This window comes from Coturnix japonica, chromosome 1 (genome assembly GCF_001577835.2).
Source record: "Coturnix japonica isolate 7356 chromosome 1, Coturnix japonica 2.1, whole genome shotgun sequence".
Taxonomy (NCBI): Eukaryota; Metazoa; Chordata; class Aves; order Galliformes; family Phasianidae; genus Coturnix; species Coturnix japonica.
The window spans coordinates 2,164,017-2,185,816 of NC_029516.1; the positions used below are offsets into that span (position 1 = coordinate 2,164,017).

The 21,800-nt window shown below is 44.2% G+C and overlaps 1 protein-coding gene across 3 annotated transcripts in view; it reads left to right on the plus strand.

Moving 5' to 3' along the window:
- Window positions 1-21,800, plus strand: part of PLXNA4 (plexin A4) — a 397,375-nt gene that overhangs the window by 112,004 nt on the left and 263,571 nt on the right. The window lies entirely within an intron of this gene.

Consider the following 21,800-nt stretch of genomic DNA (forward strand, 5'->3'; position numbering starts at 1 on the left):
CAAATGCATTGCCAAGGGTTAACCCTACACTTAGAGCTGAGCCCTGAAAGGAAGCTTCCCTGCTCTCTTTACCTAAATAGCGATCAATTATAGTTGTCTGAAATGTCACTCAGAGCATGTGACATGGGCTGGTGACACAGGCATGGGGGAAACATGTTCTTTATTTAAGACAGGCAGAGCAGGAGAATCAAATTGATTCGTGCAGGTCACCAGCGTGGCAGATCAGGCTCCAGCAAGCTCTGCACTGCAGCTAATCCCCTTCTGCTGTTCAGCTCACCTTTCTGCTCCTTCCCCTGCCTTTCTGTTTGGCAACTGATCCTCCCCCCAGCAACTTTTTTCCCTTCTGCAAATTTCACATCTTCTTTCAAGTTTGCCTGATAATTTATTCTGTCCTGGCAAATCTGAACTGTAAGTCTCCAGCTATGCAAGTGAGTTATGCTAGGGGGACAGATGATGCTCAGCTCCTTGTATTACATGACCATGCACTGCACATCGTGATTAATTGTAACTATCTGCTTCTGGTGTGGATGGGAATAGGCACCTTTTTGCCAGTCTCTGCAGCTTGTTGATGAGCACTGTGATGCTCTGAACTTTTTTGGGGGGTAGAGGAGGCTCATCATGGATACCTTATTGCTCTGTACAACTGCCTGAAATGAGGTTGTAGTGAGGTGAAGGTCAACCTCTTCTCCCAGGTGACAGTGTTAGGACAAGGGGTGATCGCATCAAGATGTCAAGAGAGGTTCAGGTTGGATATTGAGCAAAACTTTTTCTTAGATAGTGGTGAGACATTGGCACAGGCTGCCCAGGGAGGTGATGAAGTCACCGTCCCTGGAGGTGTGTAGGAAAAGGGTAGATATGGCATTGAAGGACACTGTTTAGTTGGGATGATTGATGGTTGGACTAGACAGTCTTAGTTGTCTTTTGCAATCTTAATGATTCTATGATTGTATGATTACTTTGGCATGGAAGGACCTGCACAAATCATAGGACTAATGAGGTTGGGAAGGGTCTTTGATGGTCCTCCAGCCCTGTAGAGCTTCTAATTTAAAAGAGTTTATTTTCTACCTAAGCAACAACAGCCAGCAGAAGGAAGCAAATCATTTTATTCTCCTCTTCTCCAAATACAAGCATCACCCAAGGAGAGAGAGTTGTGTGCCCACCATGCACTTGTTGGGTTTCCAGTGGAATGCATTCGCCAGAGTGGAGAGCATCTGTTCTGTGGCATTTTCAGAAACTCCTTTTAGACTTTGGCACAAACTGCTGATGTGTTTTCAGGCAGATCCATAATTTTCCAGTGGATTCTTTCGCAAAACAAGACAACATGTTTCCATGTCAAAGCATTTAGTGAGGGCTTTGCCGATTTTGATGCAGGGCTTTTGTGCTAAAGCAGAGCGAGGTACAGACTGCTTTGTTTTCAATCAGGATCATGTAGTTTGACATTTTTTAATGATTATTTTTTTTTTGCCTTGCAAGGAGTATTTTTTCTGCCATGCTCGTTTAAAAGGAAATCAAAGTAAAGCCTCCCTGCTGACACTAAACAAGCCTCCAGTCGCACTTGCAGAATCTCTCCAAATGTGACGCTTCTTTATCTAGTTGAGCAAATATAAGCAGAAGACCAAAGTTGTGCGATTTACTGTGAATCGGAAGTTGAGGTGCCACGTAGATCTGATTCCCAGCTGCAGAGCTCAGCGTCCCTTCTATTCCCCCTTACTTTGAAGAACTGCTTTACATTTTGGGTCATTTCACTTCATGTCCGTTCATGGTGGTGCTGGGTCGATGACTGGACTAGATGATCTTAGCTTTTTCCAACCTTAATGATTCCATGAGTTGATGATTCTCCCTGTGCTGCATGGTTTCATCTCTCTTTGTCTCTCCAGCCCAGCAAGATGATCATCCATCCAACTGTATTTTTCATTTAAAATCATAGATGATGTAAACTGATTCAAGATGTGTTCAAAGATCCTTCAGCTTTTCCTCTTTCTTTCTTCTGAGGTCTTTAGCGCTGTGGCTCTTCCAAAGCTGTGCAGCACAGTGCATCAGCACACTCAAAGCAATGTGGATGATACTGTCCTCATGCCTGGCTTTCACATGGATCGAGACAATGGCAATGTTGAGTTGCTTTCTATGCTCAAGGGAAGCTTCGTGATCACTCTGCCAGCCACAGTACAGACAGGATTTGGGCAAGGTTTCAGACCTAAACTTTCCTATGACCCAAATAGGTTGGGGATAGGATTTCCAATCTGGTCTGTCTTTGACAGAAGGATCCTGAGTTCTCAACAGCAGCAAATCCAGCCTTGCTGGAGCCAATTTTCTTTGAAATCACAACCCATGTCAGTAATATTTCTCCTCTTGGATTTTCCAGCTTCTCTTCTGCTTTTAGACAGCAACAAAACTAAGGGCCAGGTTTGAAGGCATACCACAGGGAGGGATTTAGGTGTCTAAAACTCACTAATACATGAATGAGTATTTTGGGATCTGATCCAAAGCTTTTAGTGATGCCGATGGAAGTCTTTCCATATCCTTTAGTGAGTTTCTGCTTGCATGTTTCATCAGGGCTCAGCTAATTATCCTACATTATTAACTGCTCAATAATATTGTTCTACATCATTATGTGTGTGTATTTGTTAGTCCAACGATGCAGGCAGATGACTGCCCTCTGTGTTTCTTGCTGGCCCTGCTCTCCTGGGCAAAGTGCAGGCAATGAAGGGACACTGCAATTTGCTTAATGGAAGTGGCAGCTTTGGCCCCAGGCCCTCTGTTCACCTCTGCAATTAAATCATAACGAAGTCTAGTCTTGACTGGGTGGAAAGTCAAGGCAGGTGCCTCAGCCAGAGTTGTATTAGAGGGGTGCTTAAGTACATTGACCTCCAGATTTGAGGTTGATGATGATTTGCTGAGGGCACCCACCCACACTGATGGCCACCAGTCTGGCTTGGCTTTCCAAGGTACATCAGGGTCAGAAAGTGAAACAGGCACAAGATCTGGGCCATGCTGTTCCCACAGCTTAATTCCCAGCTCCCATATGTTGTTTGGGTTAGAATCGCAGAATGGATTGGGTTGGAAGGGATCTTTCTTAAAGGTCCCACAAAGGGTAGAATCATGGAATGGATTAAGTTGGAAAAGTCATGGAATGGCTTAGGTTGGAAACGCTTAGGTTGGACTGGAGTTTGTCCCCACTTGGCAGCTTCAATGCAGCCCCCATTCAGGTGGGAATCTGAATATGAACTGGAATTGGGGCTAGGGAATAAGCTTCAATCTGATTTATGTATTTATCTATAAACATAGCCATCTAGTTCACATGAAAGAATGGTGATAGCAGAGTCCAGGTCTGCACTTCTCCCTGCCGGCAACTGATATTTTAAAATCTGATGGGATCAGATACAAAAGAAAACGCCGAAGCAACAGAATTTGGCCATTTTTGTGCAGTTTCTTCATCACTGGGATCTCCTTCTCTTTGATGAAGAAGTATCTTGTCCCTGCATCATCGCTGAAGACTTAACTCAGACTTGATCCGAGGTTTGTTGCACGAATATCCAAATAGAATGCTCTATTTATATCTATCTATCCAATAGAAGGCTCTATTTAGCTTTCTATTTAGTCGTCTGCAGTTACTTAAAAGAGAAATAAAAGAAACCTTAGAAGCTTCAGGAGGTCTGCAAGGTCATTGAATTGTCCAGAAAATAGCAGGTGTTTTCTATTTTTCCCTATTAACAAAGACCTAGGAGGATACTTCGGTTTCATTTTGTTTGCTCGCTTGTTTTACTGTCAGAAATCAGATATATAGGGGAAATCAAGCCTTTTGCTGCCGGTACATTCAAAGCCCCTGTTCCCCATCCTAATAATGTTTGATGGGAAATTTTCAATTAGCCTCGATCATTATCAACATTTTGCAAATTAGGGAAACACAGGCACAGAAGCCTAATCATTTGTTTATGGGCCTTCTACATGTTAGAAAGCAGATTATGACTTTCCCTTGGGCAACTCTTGATGGACCCGGCCAGTTGCACTGGGGACTATGGGTTTATTGGAGCTGCTGAGCCCTGTGCAGACTCTTTATGTGAACTGGCTGTTTCCTCAAGACTAGTTATAATTTTGTGTGTCTCTGAAAGTGGCAACCTACAAATTAATCTAGAAATCCAATTACTTTCACATGGGGACTTTGTGGATATTGTAGGTGTAGAGGTTTCTATGGGTCTGTCTGGTTTGGTCTTGGATATGGGTGAGGTGGGAATTGTAGGCTGTTCATCTTCAGCTTCCTGAGCAGTTCTTCCTCCTATGGACTTGGACCTCAGCCTGATTTGGTCTACTAAATAAAATTTTGTAAATGGAAGGAAATGTACAGGTAACCCCACCAGCTCACTTGATTGGATTGGGCAGAGCGTGACCATATTGCTGAGCATGATCCTTTCGGTTCCTATTCTGCCTCTAAACCAGCATCATTTTTTTTTTTCACTTGTTCCACTTCCAATCATAAAAGTGTGTTGTACTTCGAGTTTTGAGCAGAAAGACATTATCCTCATTGCTGCTAATGTGTTGTTTGGGGGTGGATATGGTTACAAGAGGATGTTGCCACTTCTATGGATAAAATGACTTCATTTGTTGAGGGATCTTTTTTGCTTCTCCTGCCCTATTTGGCTGATAAAAAAGAAATCCCATCACTTCCTCTTTGCATTTCACTTCTCCCGACTGTGGTGTGTGGTGGTGCAACAGGACTCATCCCATTCGCACCTCCATGTCCAGCTGATAGTAGCCAGTGCCTGCACACTTGTGTTTGCTTTACATCACAGCTATATATAAATATATGCTGATTGCTTTCACATGCTGGTCACTGCATATCTCAAAGTCTACCAGAGGGATCTTCCTCCAAGCCAAAGATTTAAGCCCTTCACTCTATCAGAGCCCCTCTCATTTTCCACCTTACTATCATTCCCCTGTCCTCTGTTTCCCCAACTCTTTTCAGTGTCAGATCTGAGCCAGTGACTTTTCAAGGCAGAGGAAAAATTCCAAACTCTGTATCTCTTTCATGGCTCATGAAGACCTCTGGAGCAGCTTTGATTTAAACCAGAACATTTGGCAGGCGATCAGTCAATAAAATATCCTAATCACTGGTAGAGATTGAAATTAAACACGTAATTAGATCTTTTTTTGTTTCTTCACTCCCCTTCTTTGTTTCTTCCCCCTTTTTTTTCTTTCTTTGTTGTGGAAGGCTTTTTTTTTTCATTCAATCAGATGGGAAAGGGAAAATAAAGTACGAATGATTGGGTTACACTTACAGTGCTAGGTTCAGCGCTGTTTAGTGCCCGCTCGTGCTTTATTAATTGTGATAGCACTGCTGTCCCTCATAGGTGTTGAGCTGGCTCAGGGTCCCTGAGGAACCTCATCTGTTTGTGTTTGCAAGGAGAGACACGGCAGGGTTGTTTGGACAGATCCTGAGATGCGCTAATTAGAAGTTAAAGAGCCACTTTCCAGCACGAGACGAGAATGCATTACAACGAGGAGCACTTTCTAATGCTCTGACTTTTGAAAACCACATGCCACATTAAAGCCCGTGGTGTTTCTTTGATCCACGCCACCAAAATAATTCCAGAGACAAACACAAATGGAGGATAATAACTAATTTAACTGGAATTATTGGAGAGAATTATCGCAGAAGATTAGGGTTTCCAGAACAGACTGTAACTGCTGGGAGATTGGGGTCTGATGCCTGTTTATCTATTCTATTCATCTCTCTCTGCATCTGTCCTTCTACTCGATCAGCTGCCCATTAGCCATCATTTAGTTACTGCTCCTGTCTTTTCTGCCTTCAGTGTCTCACCCTTTCTATTTGCTTGTTAGCTAGAGCAGATGTAAGAAAATTGCATTCTGAGCAGAAGGTAAATGTGAGCACTAATGGGCCAGATTTTGATTGTATGTGTGCTGGTGTAACTTTGCAGAAGCAAGAGAAACTCTTCTGGGTTTAGAGTGGGCAGCACAATTGGGACCTTGTCACTGTTAGTGCTGCTAACTACCCGTTCATACATTCTTTGCAGTGTATCAGTAGATGGGTGATATCCAAGGGAAGAGTTTTATGACAGTAGGAACCTACCTGGGAGCCTACATGGGACTTTTGCTCCTTCTACAGCCTATAGAGAGTGCCCACAGGTAGCATCCAGGACAGGTGTATGTTGTGGTTCATGTCCATCTTCCATGGGATGACACATCCATATGTCATCCATTTGTAGTACCAACCTCCTGTATGCCTCTGTCCATAGTGAGAGTTGGACTGTCTGCTCTTCTTAACTACTCCGGGCTGTTCATTGAGATTCCGTTTACCTATTCACTGTTAGTTTTGCATATTAAAGTCTCTGCCCATCTTTGCTTAGCTAATGGGGATATTTATTCGATCTCATTTTGTAATAGGACATTAATTAGACTTTTATAATAAGATCCCTTTGGAATCACACATCGTATGTTGCATTCACAAGAGGCCTTAATACTTACATTTTATTCCTTTGAAAACCAGAAGAATTAAACATGTTCTCACCCTCGTCCTGAAGCTTGATCATCAAGCTCACAAAACACAAGGCACACCTAATGAGTTGGGCAGTGACTCTTCCCATCTCTCATAAAAAGAACTCCCTCAAGTCAATCTACGGAGAACATACGTACTATGGGAGGGGAATAATGAAATGAAATTAAGGAGATATATTGATGTGTCTGTGTAAACTAAAGAAAACATAGTCCTTAGGGACCTCTGGGAATCTCACGCTTGAGTATTCTTTAAGCTTCCATGGATTTTTGTCCACGTGTTGAAAATATTGTTAATCCCTGAGGTAATTTAGTGCCCAGGATCAATGAACATAACACTCGGATGCCTAATAATAGAAAATGGGATTGACGTGTTGCTCTGATGAAATCACCCCAGCAGTTAGTTTTGCTGCCACAACAAGCACGTCAATAAGATTCCCTGCTGACTCATGGAAAGCTTTGGGGATGCAGCACAACTTCTGGGATGACAGCATCTCAGTCCCAGAAGTTGGGAAAAGTTTGGAAATTAATTGTAGCAAAGAGTATGTGCACTTCAGAATAGGTTTGGTCACTGAATCAAGGATAGCATGTGGCAGTGCTTTTGACATCCCACTTCTGAAGTGCTGCTAGACATTGTCCAAAGACCCTGCAGCCCCAGCATCTCCTTCCTCCTCCCCAGTAATCCTCACTGCTTTGGGATACATTAAATAACTTTTTGACCACTTCTGAGTTCATAGAATCATAGAATCATACAATTACCCAGGTTGGAAAAGACCTTGAAGATCGTCAAGTCCAATCGCAGCCTAACCAGTACCCTAACTCTAAAAACCCTACACTAAATCATATCCCTGAGCACCACATCCAAACGGCTCTTAAACACAACCAGGGATGGCGATTCAGCCACCTCCCTGTGGAGCCTATTCCAGTACCAAACTACCCTTTCTGTAAAGAAGTTCTTCCTAATATCCAACCTAAACTTGCCCTGGCGCAACTTGAGGCCATAAGATGAAAGAAAAATCTCACTGGTTCTCAGTTCCCTCTTGACCTGTCCCTTATTTTTAAGTATGGGCAAAACAGTCCAGGATTTGTTGTTTGTTTTTGTTTTTATTATTGCCATTGTTACTTAAGGAATGACAAGCTCTGAGAAAGAGCAACAAGACTGTATGTGAAAGGAAGAGAGATTAATTTCTTGGGATAAATTGCTTGAGAGACTCTAAAGTCTGCTGTAAATGGTCCCAAATGATGGGACCATTGGAAGGTGTGCTGGTGTCCCATTGTCCCATCCAATCTCAGCACATCAGGGCCATCTCAATCCTGTTTAGAGCTGACCAAATTCCCTGCAGATTTCTTTACAGATGATATCTTACATAGATATATGCTGTGGCACCACATATGTTCCCTGCTCTCCTTCCAGGTCCCAACTGGGTGGACTGAGCTGGGATTTGCCTCCTGGATGTGTCTGGCACATTGAGGCATGGAGCAGGAGAAGAAGCAGGATTGCACCAGGTTGGTGTAACCCTGGGACCTATGCAAAAGGGATTCCCCTTGTCCAGACCACATGAGCATGTAGTGGGTCTGGGATTACGTTTAGAGATACAAACATTCAGCAGCTGTCTTGATGGCATTGGTCCTTTTTATTTCTGTGAGCCCTCCATCCATGTGGGATCTGCTTCAGGCAATCTCACTGCCAACATGCATGTTTAAAATCAGGTTGTTCCCATCCTGTTGTCTACAAGGGAGCTTCTCTGAATGCCAAATGTTTGCAGTAATTTCACCTGCTCTGTATTGTGCTATGCTTTTAGTCTTCCAGTTCAGAATCAAGGGAATCATAGATGCATAGAATGACAGAATAGCCCAGGTCAGAAGGGACCTAAAGAATTATTTGGTCCAACATGGAAGCTTTAGTATAAAAGGATTCTCAGGTTGTGTGAGTTGGTAACTTGAAGCCAGAGATGGGAGAACTGCTGGTGTTTTTAGGGAGACTTTGTGTTGCTACATTTGCCTTGCATTAACTCTTCAGTATTTGTCTCGTGGATGGCCTTGTTCTGAAGTTGATCCTCTTTTTTCTTCCTTAAGCTTTGAGCTTATTGATACGCTCAGATGTTAGTTGCTAGGTTGCAGCAAGCCCCTTGTACAGGCACAAAACATGCTGATGGTGCTGGGTTGCATCTGAAAAATTTGGGTCTGGATCCAAATTTCAGAGCCTAACAGATTTCAAGGCTGTCTGAATCTTCAGTTCTTCCCCTTTACGGGAGGTGAATCTCTAATCTCCTCTCTTCCTAGACACAGGGATTTTGGGGTTGTGGATCAGATCCCTCTCTGTGTCTCTAAATAACAATAAGGGGATTATCCTCCTTATAGGGGTGGGGAGAGGAATGGGCTCTGCAGGAGACTCTCTGGGACCCATATGTTGGGTAGGTGGTTAATTTTTGCGGTCAGGAGAAGACCAGCAATCTGCCTTGTGCCAAGGCTGCTGGGATACTGTCTTACTGGGTGCCCCATATCCCGTCCCACCCTTGCTTCATTAAGGTAATCAGGAAAGAAATTGCTGTACCAGGGAGGGGGGAGAGGCAGAGGGTGTCTGTGCAAGTCTATTACATCTGGGCTTCTTTCCAACATGAATAAAAATGTTCTGTATGTCCGGAGTTATCAATGTATGTTTTTTAATTCCTGTCAATTAATCTATTCTGAATGAGATGCTTCTGTTCCCAGAATAATAACCCTGAATGGAAGGTCTTATTTCTCAGCTGCTTGGGTGACTGGACTCCGATATGGCTGATACCACTGATTTACTCTGAGCTGAATTGAGCTCTCTTTGACCAGAGCAGTGATGGTACCAGGGAAACAACTCACTTCTGAGGGCTGGGGAAGCATTGCAGCACCATCCTGCTTTGGATACTGCATCTCCTTGTTGTACCATTGCTTCTAATGCCATTCTGTCTCTTGGCACCTCTCACCCTTCTCTCTGAACTGTTTATTTTTTCCTTCCTGCAGATGAAAGGCAGAAAAGCAAACTGCACGAACGCTGCATTGTTCATGGCTTATTGAACAATTAGTTTCAGCTCAGGGTCTGATCTTTCAGCATTTCTTTGCTTTCCTTTGTATGCTATGTGAGTCTTGGAAACTTGTTGGCTGCAGGACTTGAGTAGCATTGATAGACGGGCTCAGGACTTGGCTCAGAGGGATGATGTAATTCTGTGATTCTGTGATTCTGTGATTCTGTGATGTGCCCAGACCATGGCCCTTGTTTGAGCCAAAATGGGTGTGAACCACTTTTGCTTCTCAGAAGAGATGGATAATTGGGGTTTGTAAAGAAAAAAGGCTAAAAAGGCCCATTGCACATTGCAACCTTCTGCTTAGGGCTGGATTTGCCCTTCTGGCATTCTTCTTCCTGAGCTTCCTCTATCAGCTGCCTGAGTGCTTGCTCATTTGGGCTCATGTTTCTCATCCCCAGGGCCTGTGACCCTCTACCAGGGGCATTTTTCTAAGGGCTGTAGCAATTCCTGACTGCTCCCTCAGAGGCCTGCGCACAGATATGTTAGTATTGCACACATCCATTTATCTACAGGCTCCATGCTCCTGTGCAGAACATTTTACACGCATTTTTTTCTACCCTATTTGGTCTCCTCCTGTCCTCCCCCTTTGAGTTCTGCTATCTTGATACAGTTCACTACTCCGTGCAGAGGGTTCAGTGCATGTGACCGCCCCATTAGCTGCTCTAACTAAAGCCTCGGGCAAATAGTCATTGAGGATTTATTTTTATTAAAAAAAAAAAAAAAGTCGGATTAAGTATTCTGATGAACAAGAATAACATTAGCAGCTGTGCCTGCTCAACCGACACGATCCCATTCCTCATATCATAAGCTGATTGCCTGTGCGGGTCAGTAAATTGTTCCAGCAGCCCCTTTGTGATAATGCTTTGCACATTGTTTTCACAGTACTGTTATAATATGTGGTGTCTGGGGAGGGATGCAATACCTGGAGAGTCTTTGTGGGTTCAGAAATCCCTTCTTCAGATACTCCGAGCGTCAAGTTGAACACATCTAGGGGTTGCATTTGCAAGAGAGCATCTTAACGTCATAGAATCATTAATGTTAGGAAAGACCTTGAAGACCATCCAGTTCAACTGCTGATCTGTGCCCACTGACCATGCCCCTCAGTGCCACATCTACCCTTTCTTGAACACCTACATGATGGTGACTTCAGAGTGTTCCAAAACAGCCCAGGTTGAAGACATAAAATGTTATTTGATTCAACCTGGAAGCTTTACTATAAAAGGATCCTCAGGTTGTGCGAGTTGATAACTTGAAGCCAAGGATGGGAGAATTGCTGGTGTTTTTAGGGAGACTTTGTGTTGCTACATTTTTCTTGCATTAACTCTTCAGTATTTGTCTCATGGATGGCCTTGTTCTGAAGTTGATCCTCTTTTTTCTTCCTTAAGCTTTGAGCTTAAGGATAGGCAGGGTGGCAGCAAGGCTGCTGTCACACGTGGGGACTATGGGATCATGTGTTCTCCAGCACCATATGACGCAGAGCTAAGAAATTTGCTTGGATTTCTTGGTGATTGCTTGAAGCAGTGCCAGCCTGGGGAGCAAATCCCTTCCTCTGCCTCCAAAATACCCAGAATTAGGGCTGGCCTTTGTGTATGTTTCTTGCCCCTGGTGGGCAATACTTGGGCCCATGCTTTTGCTACCGACTGCCAGCCAGCATTTGTATTCAAATGTTTGTATTAATGATATCAACAGTCACCTTAAATCCTGCTAATACTAAACCCTGAGCTGGCATTGGGTTGGTGACAAGCTTCTGCTTCACAAGGCCTTGCCAAAAGCTGTGGGATGCCCTTTGAAGACTGGGAAGAAAGTGCCATAAAATTATGCAACCATATTAGAGGTATTATTGTTTGTTCTTGGTTAACATCTGAGTCTCTTTATCCCTCTCCTTCCCTCCTATCTCCCATGCTTAAAAATAGTGGAGGATTTAAGAAAATTGTTATCAGAGGCAATGTTCCTGCCATATCACAACATGGACACGCAGGCTTGCAAATTGGAGCAGTTGTTACACAAACAAGTCTTGGTCCTCCTTATCACCTGTGCCCATCTCCTATGAAAGCAATAGACCTTAATGGGCAAAACAAGTAAGGAGCAGCTCTTGCAAGCATGGGTCAAGCATCTTATGGCCAAGAGGAAATGCTTATGGGAGCTAGCAGTCTGAGACCCTGGTCTGGTTGTTGGCGACCCTGTATACAGCAGGGGGATTGAAACTATGTGATCATTATGGTCCTTTTCAACCCAGGCCGTTCTGTAATTCTATGTTTCTATGATCCAAAGATTAAACTTGGTGCCTAGACTTCCAGTATCCAGCAAGATGAGGAACTCATGTAAGAAGTCGTGTTTTGACTGTCATGTTAAATTGCTAAGGATGCATCCCTGGTGTCATTCAAGGCCAGGTTGGATAGGGATGTAGGCAGCCTGATCTAGTGGTTGTCAACCCTGCCCATTGCAGGAGGTTGGAACTAGGTGATCTATAAGCCTCTTCCCAATAAAACCATTCTGTGATTCTCTGATTTCTCAACCATGTATGTGTCTAACCCCTTAGTGAGACCCTAACTGTGCCATCCATGCCCAGACTGCATGCATACTGTATTTTGAGTATGCGAGAAAATAGGAAAGAAAAAAAAACAAGCTGGAATAGGAGCAAATGTCCTGTTTCTGACATGGAAGATTAAATAATTAGCAAATGTGGCAAGAGAGACGATGAAAAACAAGTGCAGTGATTCATGTTTTATGTCTCCTACCGTACAGAACACTTTCAAGTGTCAGACAGCACGACAGTCACTCTTTAAAGCTAATTAAAGTTTTATAATAAATAGAAGAGCTTTTTTTTTCCTTTTTTTTCTTTAATTTCTCTCTCCATGTGGTGGTGATGTAGGTTTATGTAGACAGCCTGACAGTGTGTTTGCTGGAAATCCACGAGCAAATGGGTAACAATTGGGTACAGAGGTATGGTTTACAAAAATCACTTGTGCCAGTTTATCTGCTTAAAATCCAGCACTGGTGGGGGAGGTGATCATAGTTTTCTAGTATCTTTTTCATCCGAGGTTACAGCCAGTAACCTGGATGAGTCAGCTCCATAGGTAAAAGTGGGCTTGGATGTCAGTGGGATCCAACTAGATGGGAGTCCAATTAATGTGAGCTGGGTTCATTTTGGAGGCCAGGAGAGCAAGGGCTGCAGGACAAGAGAGAGAAGGAATATGAGTTGAGATCTTCTTTCTTCGTGCAGCATCTCATAGGGAAGCGCTGTTGGTGGTTGACTTCTTGGACAAGCAATACTGGAAGCTGCAGTCAATTGGAAGCAGCCCTGGGGGAGGCTGTGCTGAGGGGGTGGTGGGGATGATGGCTGTTGGATCTTTTTTCCTTCATTGCTAAGATTCCCCTTAGGTATGTTGGGCTTGAGAAATGGAGCTGTTCACACAGGACTCATTTAATCAAACTCCTGTTTGGCCCCTTCACAGCTCACTGCTGTTTTGTCTTGAATTAATGGAAAAGAGAAGGAGTTTTCCCCACTCCAGTCCTAAGATCAAGCTCACAGCTCCAAATCAAAGAGCTCTTACTTTACCCAAGCCCAAGGAAGAAGCAGGAACACGAGCACTCTTTGAGCCACCACAGCCTCTTCCTCTTTATTGATTTACTCTCCCATTGACAGGGCTCTTATTTATGCATCTTTATCTCCCACATGCAAAAATACACCTCCGACCAATTGAAATTTTAATCCAATTAACATTAAAAGGAAATGAAATGACACCGAAATTGGAGGTCCCCTTTTCTGCAACCACTGTTCGCCCTCGGCTGAAATATCCCTATGAATGCTATCAAACCGCAACCTGTGATTGCCTAAGCCGTATCTCTTTCATGTTTTGGAGTGGGCACCTCAGATGTAAGGAAACAGACAAACTTCTTTGTCAGATATCTCCTCAGCTTTATTCAGGGGTGATAAAATTATTCTGCGGCTTCTCAGCTGCCTTTCTGCCAGAGGGGAGTTGAAGGAGTGGTGTTCCCCTTATTAGGCAAAGATCTCTTTAATTAGACCGGGTGAATATTTACTCTCTAATAGCGATGGGGCTCTAATCCTTCCTCATAGGGCTGCAGTTTATCCCATCCTCCCCCCCCCTCTGCCCCGAATGTTTTTTAATGACTCATGGCCATGATCATTAATAGCACAAATGCTGACACTGGTAGGAAATACAGCAATCAAAGGGAGACCCTGAGAAGTCCGTGAGCAACAACAGTTTCCATCTCCCCTTTGTTGTGGGAAACGCTGTGCAAAAAGCAGACCAGCAGTAAGGTTTTGGCCTCCCGCAGCGAGTGAGGGGAGGGTTAACTCTGTAAATTGCAGAAGCTCAATTAGTTCAATTAGGAGCTTGAAAACTAAAGCAGCTCTTCCTGAAGCCTGTCTAGGACTGTAGGCTGTGCCTGCAGGCTCAGAAGCATCCCACACCACCCAGATCCCTGGGGCTGGCAGCTTTTGAGGCCAGCCTACGTTAAAAAGGGGAGGTTGGATTCCCGCTGCCTTTACTCCAACCTAGGCTGGAGGCGCTCCATAGAAATCAGTGCAGTTACTTCAGCATATTCCTGGAAGGATTATTTGGTCCGATGATTCCCAGCTGGGAGAGATTTCATAAATAGATCTGAAGGAAAATGGTAAAATCCTTTTTTTTTCTTCTTCTTTTTTTTTTTTTTTTTCCCCAGCTTTCTTTTTAGTGTCTTCCCTTTAGTGCACGAGCAATAAACACCAGTCACATCCATCCATCCCCGGCTGTAATTCTTGTGTGTGTGTGTGACAGTACCTGCCTTTTGATAATCTCAGAAGGAGATGGGAATATTAGCATAACAAATCTGTGGCTGTCTAGAGAAGCGTGTTGCTGGCATGTCACAGAACACGTACATTGAGTTCCCATTGCTCTAAAGCCACCCGCAGGTTGTTGGCAGTGCCCTTCTCTCCCTCCACCTGTGGCATATTTCATCTTGCAGATTTTAGGCCAGTGCTGCCAGCCGTGGGAAAGGCTTTGGATTGACTGTGTGTCATGGTGTAGTAGTATGTTGGTCGCTCCAAAAGTAATGCCTCCAAGTTATTTCCATGGAAACTACAAACAGATACAAAGAGCACAGCAACACTGTTTGATAGGGAAGATTGGGTTGAGTGTTCGTAGAAGGGAAAAGCTGCTCTCCCTTCAAGGTAGCAGCCCAGCAGTGCCACTGACAGCTGCAGATGGGCAGAAGTGACTCATCTCTCTCTGGGATGAGAAAAAAACAAAGTGATTGCCTAAGCTAGAAATTCAGAAGAAAATTGGGGTTAATAACCTCCAAGTCCAGGCAGCGCTGGGGATATTAGCTTCAGTTTTTCCTGTGTCCCTTCTAATTTATATTGGGATGATACTCATCAAGATGCCCCAGCTGCAGTCAGTCACTCCCTGTTGCTGCGCAGGGTTGGGCTCAAAGCTGCCGTCTTCCAACAAGCCACTCAATGCCCCACTGGGAAAAAGAAATACATTTGCTCCCAAGCATTCTTTTTCTCTGTAAGCTTCACCCAAAACCTGATTAGCTTCCTTGTCTCCCTACGCCAGGCAGTGTTTATTCAGCTTTTATTACCTGAGCTGCTCTGGGAGAGGAAGCTCTGTACCACTGTTGAACCACAGGTCTCTCCAGAACATCTCAAGCAGATGTCTGTCTTTCCTTTTGCTTACATGCCAGTTTCCTCTGCAGGAAGAGAGGCAGACTCCTTGCAAGCCACAGCTAGATGCCTTTCTCTCCCATCACTATAAGTCCTTTTCAGGTTCTCCTGGCTTGGCATCACTATAGTGCACTTTGACACAACCCTTTCTGTGTGTTGTTTGTTGCAGGCGTGCACACACACCTCTTTGGTGGACCTCACAATAGCATGTCATTTCCTTTATCCTGTCGCAACAGACCTTATTAAAGAGTCTGTCCCCTTATTTCTTATCCAGCAGCCTGTTGAGCTGCAGCTTCTAAAGATCACCTCTTCCTTAGGGCAAAACTGTCATAAAACACCTGCATTTAACTTTTATATACAGGGACACACGTAGGCATGTTCTTCCATATATAGAGCTGGAGACAGTCCTGCATTTAGCTGTGGCTCCTGGATTCTGGCAGGCTTCATCACAATCAAAGGCTCCGACTGTGTCTACTTTGCAGGTGCCATACAGTAACTGTCTGCAAGCACAGACTTCCTATCCAGGGCTGTTGTACGGCCAAGAAAGCCAGATGTCAGCAGCGTATGCACATGGTGGCTGCCCATAGCAGGCTCAGTAAGTCAGATCTGTGTGTGCACAGCCTGTGTGCATAACTCATAGGCATACTGAGCATGTGGGGTGTTGAGGAGTCATGCAAATCATCCTAGGGATGTATAGGCACTTTGGGGTCTGAATGGGAATCTGGAAGTAGTCCTGTAGACAAGCAGTGGGAAACACATGGGAGATCAAAAACTCAATGGTGCTGTTTGCATGGAACCCTGCTCCTCATCCTACCCCACGTGTGAGTTAATTAGTATTGGAAAACCTCTAAAGATCAGAGAAGTCTACCAAGAATGGCACTTAGGGACGTGGTTTATTGGGCATGGTGGTGATCGGCTGGTGGTTGGAACTAGATGGTCTCAGTGGTCTCTTCCAGCCTTAATCTGTGATTAATCTGTAATTCCAGCATTAATCTGTGATTAATGATTCTATGATTCTAAGTTGGTCTCCTTGGTAAAGGTGTCCATCACAGTCGGGGCCTCTCTGGCACTAACATGAAAGAACGGGCCATGTGCTCCACAGGCATCTAGCAAAAAGCCTGACCTTTGGGAGTATTTATTGTAACTTTTTTACAATACATCAAGACCAATAAAAAATATGAACCACATGAACAGGAGCAGCTTTATGGGCCAGCAGAGGCTATTTCTTCTTTGCTTGATCTCCTGCAAGTCAGACTTCCTCTTCTGCCTTTGATCACACTTTAATCCTCTCACCTTTCTTGCCAGGCCATGTTTAATCACGACCCATCAGTGACAGCATTTGTAAAGCTTGTCCCCAGTCCTGTCAGTGATTCGGTGCAGAGCATCGTGGATAGTGGCAGCAGTGTTCAGATGTGCTGGATGAAAGGAGTGCTGCATGGCACACACTGAGCAAGGGTTAAATTGTACTGAAGGGAGAGCATTGACAGACCATCAAGGTCATGTCCTGTCTCTGGAGCTGAGTACCTGGCCTGAAATGTCTCCTTTGAGATGACAGTGTTGACACTGTATCAGTGAGACTGATGAAGCCCTGAGCACCAGCCCCAGTCATTTCCACACACTGAACTCAACTTCCCTGTCTCCATGCACTGTCCTTTCCCCTCTGCTTTCTCCTAGCCTGTATCTTTAATCTACTAATCTTTCTTTTATTTTCTTGTTCCTTCTCCCCACATACTGTGTCCTCTATTCCCTGATTCCCACCATCTTCCTCCTTTCCCTTGCTCCCTTTTGCACCCTCACCCTGTGGATATATACCTGTGTAGCCATCCATCTTCTGATGTTGATCCCTCTTTGTCTTCATTCCTTCTTTTCCTCCTCTCCCTCCTCCATCCTTCCCTCCATTTGTCCAGGGCTCTCTTACTGTTGCCGACACTATCTTAGCTCTGGAACAGCACATGACATTCCTGGCAGTCATTCTGAGCTTGGCTGCCATCCCCAAGTTGTCTAAGGTTCTTCAGAAAGTGATGAGAAGCTGCTGTGTGCCTTCAAAGTCACAGCTAATTGCATTAGCTCCAGATCACGTAATTCCCAGAGATGACAGCTGCCAAATTTAGGAGCACAAGTGAAGACTTAGAGAAGATGATTGGGTTGATGGGCTGGATTCAGCATAAAGGAAATCCTGGGTGCCGTCAAAGCATTGGTAGTTCATTATTCTACCTTATTCTGTCTCTAGGGGGTTTGGGTTTATTATCAGTTCATTTTCAAGCCCAGCATTGCCCACTATCCCTATTAAAAATGTGGGATACATATAAGTCTCAGTTTAAGCTCCGAAGTTTGCCAGTTCTGCGCACATTTAATGCTTCTACATGGCCCCAACCTTGGTCTTATTCGTAGTTTGACTGGATGAATCATAGAATTGTTAAAGTTGGAAAAGACCACTACAATCATCTACTCCAACAGTCAACCCATTGCCCACTAAACCACGTCCTTCAGTTCCCTATGTAGCGACCCTTTTCTTGAGCACCTCCAGGGATGGTGACTCCACCACTTCCCTGGGCAGCCTAATCCAATGCTTGACCAACCTTTTGGTGAAGAATTTTTTCCTAATATCCAACATGGACTTTCAGAACATGATGAAATTCTTCCATTAAAACCTTGAGGTGGTTTAGATTAATACTGTACCCCACTCCCTGATTGATTGCTACCGAAGTCACAGCCAGGAGCATTTGTTCAATAGTCAACCTCACAAAATCAGCTGTTTTTGCTTTTCTCTTCTGATGGAGGATATTAACAATATATAAGCTTGAGAATATAGACTTCTCTTGGGGGGTCACACAGTAAGGTTCACGAAAGGTGGTATCCTTTTCCTTCAGGGACATTGATTATTGTTCTGTCTGGAGCATTCTTCTAACATGAGAGCAAAGTAGGCATCCACAGTGCAACAGGAGATCTAAACTCAGTTTTTGCAGTGCTGAAATAAAGGCTGTGATCACCCAGTCCCTGTAGCTAGAGGGCAAAAATGTCACAGCTGGAACAATTGGGAATGAGACAGGATTTTATCTTATGAGCTCTCATACAGCTCTGTTTCTGTTTATCTCATACTACATACGAATTCACACCCAAGTATCACAAAATCCTGTGATTTATTTTGGGCAAAGAAGAGACATGAATATTAAGAGGCAGAACTTAAATATAGCTCTTGGCAATCTGATTGCATGGCTTTTATTCTTTTACAAGCTCACGTTCTTCCATTTGGAGGAGACCAGAAGCAATCTCATAGCTAACTTAGCTCTGGTCCCTTGGGTGGGCCCATGAGAACTGATAAGTCTTGTCCACTTATGACTTACAGGTCATTTCATAGAGTCATGGAATCATAGAATTACTCAGGTTGGAAAAGACCTCAAAAATCATCAAGTCCAACCACAGTTTAACCGTAGTACCTTAACTCTAAAACCCCTCTGCTAAATCATGTCTCTATCATAGAATATTTTGAGTTGGAAGGGTGTTTTAAGCATAATCTAATCCAACTCCACTGCAGTGAACAGGGACATCTACAGCTCGATCAGATTGCTGATTGTCACTGGGTCCTGCAATGAATGATAGCTGGTGTGAATGCACTTGGAATGATTTGGTGTTTGAGTCTTCACACCTCATTCATATTAAATTGCCCCATTTGGAGACTACTGAAATAAAAATTGCCAGTAGGACACATTATTCCTACACAGGATGCTTTTAGATAGCATAGTTTGTGTTCACTTTTACTAGTCTCTGATAGATCAGTTAATCAGGTCAGAGGAAGCAAGTATAAGACGTAGGCCGTGCATTCAGTGAAAAGAGCTTTCATTTCATTAATGATTGCTGTGTGTGCAGCAGTTGCATCTGCTGGATGGTTGTGTCTGCAACCCAGAGGGATTATGATAGAGATATCCAAAGCCACCTAACAGATTTAAGATTTAAAAGCAAAACAGAACAAAACAAAAACCCTGAAACAAAGCAAACCCCTCCTGTGAGTTTGAAGGAAAATATTGTTAAATCCCATAATCGGCTCCAAGATGGACCTGTAGGCAACATATTCAAGGTCACACTGGGAGCCTGTCACAGAAGGATGCTAACCTAGATCTGCTGGGCCCTGACCATGCAGCATCCTCTGTTTACCTGGCTTAAGGAACAGGTAATCCCTCCGAGTGATTCTCTCTTCATCAAGGATGGACAGCAACCCTCTGCATGGCCATCCCCTCCATGGAAAAAATCCATGTATGTTCAGCTGAGGATAGGAAAAATGATAATTTGAAAGACTCCGAAGGACTAAACCTGAGGAAAACTCACACCAGAAGCATTCTTAGATGGGGAAAAAGGCTCTGGACTGTTCGTTGCAGTGAATGCCACTATCATGCCTCCCCCATCTTCAAGCCAGACGGCTCAAGTCTGTGTTAATCTCCCTTCCACGCATAAGCCTCCTCAAATCCCTTGGTTTGCAATCCCTGGGTGATGAGTGATCACCCTTGTTAGAGAAGGAAGCGCCGAAGCAGATTTTACAGGGCACAGATGTGAACGCTTAATGGTATTTCCCTGTTTTTATTACGGAAGGCTCACACCCAGGGCTGTTTGATCAATAATTGCAGGCACAATTGCTGCTGCAAGGTATAAGTTATTTGATTTTGTTTATGCAGAGAGGACCAGGGATATAAATAGCCCAGTGGATTCTGTTGTGGAAACCGAGCTCTGACTGTAGCCTGTGTTTACGTTCAGAGCACGGGATGGGGCTGCTTGGGGGGAAGCATTGCAAAGGTGACTCCCAGTTCTCCTGATGACTAATGGCTGCAAACTGATACAGCAGATTCTTTGCAGCGTGGAGCAGACTGAGGGATGTCGTCAGTACTCATAGGTGATCTGAGGGCATTTCGAGCCAGAGGGGTTTCAATAAGTGCCAACTATACTGTCACATGGAGATGGAGCTGTTTAGCATCTGTATCATGTGCTGGGAGGTGAAGCTTGCGTGCTAGATGCTGCCACGGTCTGTTGGTATGTGGGGAAGGTCAGTTAGCACAGTTTATTCTGCATGAATTCACCAGAGATATGAGAGAGTCTGTTTACTCCATCCCTTTTCCTCAGGGGCATTTATGAATGTTTGAGAAGTGCCATGAGATCCTTTGGTACGGACTTGAATCCTCCCAAGTTGGCACTGCCAACTCAATTGTAAACAGGAAGATGAGAAAATTCAGCTTATATAAGGCACAGATTTTAATGTTTTAGAGAAGGGAGCTATGATGTGGTTTTTGAGCCACAACGGGAAGATCTCAGAGGGTTCATTAGGCGTTCAAAACTCAGCTCTTCTCTGGTGGCTCACAAACCCTTGAGACATTTGCTGGTGAACTGAATGTGCCCAGTTTGCCTCAGAGATTTTTTAGGTCTCCCACTGAGCCAAATTTCATGTCTGAAAAGTCTTTCCCGTGTGCTCAGATGGCTCAACTTCTGGCTGAGACTGAGCTGTGAAGAAACTGTGAAAGGAAAAGCAAGGTAATGGATCGGTTTAGAACAGTCTCGCAAAGCAGAGGCAGCATTGTGGGGAAGGAAGGCTACGTTTGCTTTTCAGGTCAGCTCTGATTTTATTTGTCACCATCTAAGTTTGGGCAGCCCTGGTAAAGTCATTACTGTCCGAGTCAGAATGTGACTTGTTGATGTCTCGTGTCTTCCAGTGCCATCTGGACCAAGTTTAGCTGAATGTCTCCACGGGTTTAAAGCAGGCTAGAGATTGGTTGGGCAGAGCTTCAGAGGAGTCTTGTCTTGGTCCTTGACAAACTGTGCTCAGAAAGGAAATCCCACAGCTTGCAAAACCCCAGTACCTTTTGGAAGTGCCTTAGTTATGTGCTGGCGGAGTGAGCTGGAGGGTTTTGAATCTGCCCAGCCAACCTCTCTGGGTATGCGGAGCATCTCATGTTGTTGGCAGTGGAAGAGGGACATTTAAAAAGGGATAGACTAAACAAATCTGCATCCTGCTGAGTGGGAGGTGCAGTGCCTGTGCCCAAGAGTAGTTTGGGATGATGGCTTCTATTGCGTGCCAAACCAAAGCTTGGGTTTGGGTTCTTTGGAGATTTTGAGAAGACATAGGCAAGATGTAGAGCCTTGCTTTATGCCCTTCCTTTCTTCCATCCATATTCCTTCCTTTCCATCTATATAAGCTAAGCTTTACTCATTTGGTATCCAGCTTGGATCAGACCTAGTATTTAACTGGCCTTTTTAAAGTCTAAGGTTGACTTGAACATCAAATCACAGCTCTACCTAAAGATCCGATATAGACACAGGTTTACATTTCCCATCTCATTAATTCCTTAGCATTAGAAAGACCTTAAGTTTGGAGGGACCACAGGTGCTGACTCCTGAATTTCACTATCATCAGTTCTTTCTTTGAATCTTAGCTTCTTTTTCAACCTGGTGTCCCCTTCCTGCCTCATGCCAGATAGAGCCATGGAGGTTTCATTGGACACAGAGCTGTTTCATAGACGAAAATGAAATCTATTTTGCTTCGCTTTTGTTCCAGAGCTAAGACTCAGGAGAAGCTGAGTGAAACC